Raw genomic sequence first — 4,864 nt, 5'->3', positions numbered from 1 at the left:
CAGGTGCTCACGGAGTCCCACTCACCGCAGGGAAGTGGCGTGAATGCCTGGAGGCCGGAGGTAAAATAAAACACGCTCACGCTGGCAGTGGCAGCTGCTGACTAAAGGCCTCATTTGCGGCGGGGCGGGGCTGGAGGCCTGCTCTGCAGGAGGGAGGGCTGCTCTGGGAGCCAGTCAGCCTCAGCGCCAGCTCTGGTGGGAGGAACAGTGAGCACAGGCTGAGGCCCTGTCACGGGCTGCTGAGAGGAAGAGAGTGCAGACCGTGGCCCGGGGCAGCTTCCACAGGACGGACGTTTCACAACGCTCATCTTCAGGTGATTCCTTTTCTTTTTCTTTCTTTCTTTTTTCTTTCTAATTTTTGCTATAGGGAATGTGCGTTCTCTAGAGAGCAGGAGAAAGTGCGAACTCATCCCGACCCCCAGGGGAAACGTGGCCACCTGCAATCCCTTCTCCTCGTCTCCTGTCGGGATTCTGGGCACCCATGCACATGCGCCCAGTGTGATTTTCTAACTAGCTGACATGAGACTCGAACCATGAAGTCAGTCACGTGAGATCCAGCTTCTTTAACCTCTCTGCCACAAGCTGGCCGTGTGTGTGTGTGTGTGTGTGTGTGTGTGTGTGTGTGTGTGTTGAGGGATACTCACACTCAACCAGAGACAGAGACAGAAGCAGAGACAGGGAGAAAAACACCTAATCCCCACTGAGGTGTGAGCCCTGCAATCCTCTTCCTACCTTTCCCTATCACCAGGATTTGGGGTGTGCATGCACGTGCTTCCAGCATATTTTTCGAACTGCCAGGGCCAGTACTGGAGCCATGGTGGACCATGAGGAACCAATACCCTATGTACGGGGCTTAACTGCTGCACTATGAAAATGGCCCAAAAAATTTTGAAAAGAAAAAGAGACAGAGAGTGAAGAGATCCCACAAAAGTAAGTCCCCAGGGAAGACAGAGAACTGGAGTAAACCTTTCCTGAGCTCCTCTTGCAGGCCAGGCACCATGCCCTGGTCTTACATTCAGCATCTTGCGTCATTCTCACTAAAACCCTGCAAGGCACTAATGGTTAGGCCCATTTTTCAGATAGGAAAATGGATGCGGGTGAAGAAGGCTCTTTGGGAGGATTTTGAAAGAATTGCTAGACACTGAGTTGGATCCTGCCAGGGAGGGGAGAGGCCCTTGTCCCAGTGGTTTCATGGCAAACCTCTCTGGGAGGTGGGAGCAGCTTCACCAACTCCACGCGGGGAGTGCGTGCCAAGGCAGGTGGGCCCTCTCAGGCTGTGCCGTAGCTTCTACCTCGGACGTATTCATGTACAGGGATTCATACGTCACCCATGTTCTCCGGGAGCCCGCCGGGTCCAGCTGCACGTTGTTTGCAGAGGAAAACTCGGTTCCCCCATGTGAGGGTGGAGGCAGCGGCTCCTGTTCGCAGAGGAACTCGGGAGGCCCTCACGGCAAGAAGCAGCCTGGACGTGCCCTGCTCTTGCACTGAGTCCCTCATTTCAGGGGACACGCTTGTCCTTCTCGCAGTGCTGTCCGGGGTGTATCCCCCTGAAGACCGCCCTCCTCCAGTCATGAGAGTCTTCCTTTCTAGTCTCTGCTGGAAACAGACTCTGCCCAACACTAGCCAGCTCCCACCTGGCAACTCCAGCCATCGGCTCCCCTCACTCCCACTGCACCCCCTCTACACACCCGGGTGCCCATTCCTCGGGGCGATCCCCAACACTGGCCTCACCTCCAGCCGTGAAGGTCACCCAGAGCTCTCCGAGACACGCCGGCTGGTGTCAGTCACTGTTGTGTAATAGAGAGCGGGCAGGAAAGATGCAGACGACCCGATAAGCTTTCTGGTAATCTCTGACTCATTTTTGCGGGACAGGAAAAAACCTTATGTCCTGTGGAATAGAAGTCTGGAATGTGGGAACCGTCCTGTCCTCCGAATCCCTACTGGATGAATTTTGCTGCCATTTCCTCTTGCTCACCAAGACGCCAATGCTGTCTCCGTCTCGGTGCAGGCCGAGCGCGCGCTCTTCCACCTCGCCTCATCAATGCATTCCCGGGATCCGGAGGCTTCTCTGCCGTGATCTGGGATTGGCGGTCACTGGGCTGGGGTCCTGGGGTGATATTTCTGGAAGGGTTTTATTCGTTCCCAACAGCAAAGGCTCCAGAGAAGCCATTTCAACTGGAGGCCTCTCTAACACCGGAGACACACAGCAAGCGTGTCCTTGTGCAAAACCAAACTCTTCACACTGGGGTGGGCACCACTCCTTAGAGCAAGAATGAAGGGCTTGCTGTGTGCGCAGGCAAGAGGTGAGAGGGTCACCTCTGGGGGTCACGGCTGGGCTAAGGCCACAACGCTCCTAAGAAGCTGAGCTGGAATTAAGAGTTTCTTTTCCTTAGTTTCTTACCTTTCCTCCTCCCCTCCCCTCCCTGCCCCTCTCCTCCCCTCCTCTCCTCATCTCTCCTCTCCTCTCTCTTTTTTTCCTCATCTCTCCTCTCTTCCTTCCCCCTCCTCTCCTCCCCTCCTCCTCCCCTCCATCTCCTCCCCTCTCTCTCCTCCTCTCCCCTCCCCTCTCCTCTCCTCTCTTTTCCTCTCTGTCTTTCTCCTCTCCTTCTTCAAACCCGCCCCATAATGTTAAGGAGCACAGTTTTTTGAAATACGCCATTCTAAGGTAGCAGTCTTTTAAGGCAGGATTCAATCTGTCATTTGAAGAGTTACTGTGGGACCAAGTGGGAGGCCTGAGTTCAGCTCCTGTTCTGACCTAAAGACCAGGTGCAGTGGCATGTTCCTGTGAACCCGGCAGCTCAGGCTGAGGCTGGAGGGTCAAGGTCAAGGTTGGCCTGGACGAATGGTGAGGCCCTGTCTAAAGAAGAGCCAGGAGTGCTGGCACGCACCTGTGCACCCAGCTGCTCAGAGGGCTGAGGCAGGAGGACCTGTACATGGGGAAGGCCCTATCTTTAAAGGGAAAAAAGGATGGGGTACTATAGGTCTTTCCTCTCACCCTTCCCCAGAGTCGGGACCTGCCCAGAGTCGGGGCCATGCAGACGATGTGCGGTCACCCTAACTGGCCTGCCAGGTTGACCCCGAGGTAGCCCGTGAATGATCACCTTCCCTGTCCACACTGCTCATTCCACAGTGCCGTACTCTTCTAACGGGTCTGCAGGAAAAGCGAGCTATTCGGATGCCTGGGAGCTACAGGGAGGAGCGTGTTGTGTGGCTTGCCTGCAGATCCGGATTCTTCTCGGCTGTTTCTGAGTTCTGACCCTGCCTCCTCCCCCACCCCAGCCCCCTGGATCACTGTGAAGCTGCGAACTCTACAGCAGGGGCAGTGGGCAGGGGCGGTAGGGGCGTGGACACGGCGGTGGCCTTCATTCGTTCACCTATTTGTTCAGCTGAGCATGTCAGGAATCAAACGGTCTGTAGCCCAGGGTTCAATGAGACGCTTCTGAGGTTCTAATTTTAAATCGCTTTAAAAAGGGGGTGGGTGGAAGGTGTTTGTGATCTCAGACTGATGGTGCCAGCAGCTGGAGCCACAAGGGGACAGGCTGCGCCAACGCAGTCAGCAGAGGCACTGGCACGCGTGTGAGTCTCTTCGAGGGGACAGCACCCAGCGGGGGAGCATGGTGTGAACTGGGTTCCTGCATCAGAGGGCTGCACCGTCCAGATCGGCCAGGAGCAATGGAGTGAGCCTGGGGCAGAAGCAGATATGCCCCAGAGGAAACTGCAGCCCTTTGGCTCCAGGGCCCAGAAACGTCCTGGTCTCCCTGGCAGTGAGGAGGAAGGAAGGGAACAGGCCTGGCTGTTGGTTACCCTGGCAACTGGGCCCAGGGAATTAGAATGAAAAAGCCATATGCAAATGAGGTAAACTGCTGTTGGCGGGAACAGCAAACACATGGTCTGTCCTTGAGGAAGCCCAGAACAGAGTCTGGGAGGGGGTGAGGCCATGGAAGGAAGGCATGGGCATTGTATAAACGCCTATGGGGTCCCTGGTGGAGGCCCCCTTAGCTCTGGCAAGGGTCAGATGGTTGACTTGTGAACGTGATGGCTGTGGAGCCTCCCCCTGCCATGCTGTGCTGTGTAGACAGACCAGAGGGAGAAGGGGTGGCCACTTGGCAGCAATGGAATCACCCCCACCATCTGGAGCGAAAGACAGAGGTGTAGGCAGCTGCGGTGGCTTGTCCAAGCTCTGTCACTACACGTGTGGAGGCAGACGTGAATACGGGTCTCTCCAAGATCAATTTAAAAGCCAGTCTCTGGACCAGTGGGTCAGCCGCTCCCTGGCCGAAAACCCAGGGTGGTGTAGGAGGCTGCCCCCAGACGGAGCAAAAACTGCTTCTCTAAAGACAAACCTCCCATTTTCTGATGCTGAGGGAGCTGCTACCCATGCGGTGGCTCCAGGCAGAAATGTGTGTCTCTGTCCATCGTTGCGTTGCTGACGAATACCTGAGACAGAGGACTCGGCAGAGCTGAGGTTTGCTCGGAGGCCGAGGTCCAGGAGCCAACCTCTGGCAGGGCCACAGCTGGGTGGAGGGCAGCATCTTGAGTGGAGCGGGCATCCATGTGTCTCCACCTGCTCTGCTCTCCTCTCCAGCTTAGAGACCCACCAGAATGGAATTGTGCCCCCCGCCCCAGAGACCTCATCACGCCCAAAGGGACACCATGAAGGGAATAGGTAACAGAAGGTCGGAGGAACAGCCAAAACTTGAACAGCCACGAAAGCCTCTACCCAGGATCCCTCGGGATACTGGAGAAGTTACTGCGTTTGCGAAACCAAAACGGAGCCCTGGAGCGTGCACCGAGATGGACAGCAGTGAGAGCCGGACGGCAGTGAGAGCCAGACAGCAGTGAGAGACGGACAGCAGTGAGAGAC

General features: G+C 56.2%; 1 protein-coding gene across 4 annotated transcripts in view; it reads left to right on the top strand.

Annotated features, from left to right (window-relative positions):
- The first annotated feature begins 240 nt into the window (after positions 1-240).
- Positions 241-4,864, top strand: part of ATXN10 (ataxin 10) — a 229,583-nt gene continuing 224,959 nt past the window's right edge. For 2 of the 4 annotated variants that reach the window (XR_003547215.1, XM_027766759.1), the window contains exon 1: positions 242-314. The gene's annotated coding sequence lies outside the window, so the exon portion shown is untranslated. Of the gene's footprint in view, positions 315-4,864 lie in introns of all 4 variants that reach the window. The other 2 variants (XM_006164634.3, XM_006164633.3) reach the window with 2 other exon arrangements.

Source organism: Tupaia chinensis, unplaced genomic scaffold (assembly GCF_000334495.1).
Source record: "Tupaia chinensis unplaced genomic scaffold, TupChi_1.0 Scaffold143651_1, whole genome shotgun sequence".
NCBI lineage: Eukaryota > Metazoa > Chordata > Mammalia > Scandentia > Tupaiidae > Tupaia > Tupaia belangeri.
This window is presented reverse-complemented; position numbering and strand designations above follow the sequence as displayed.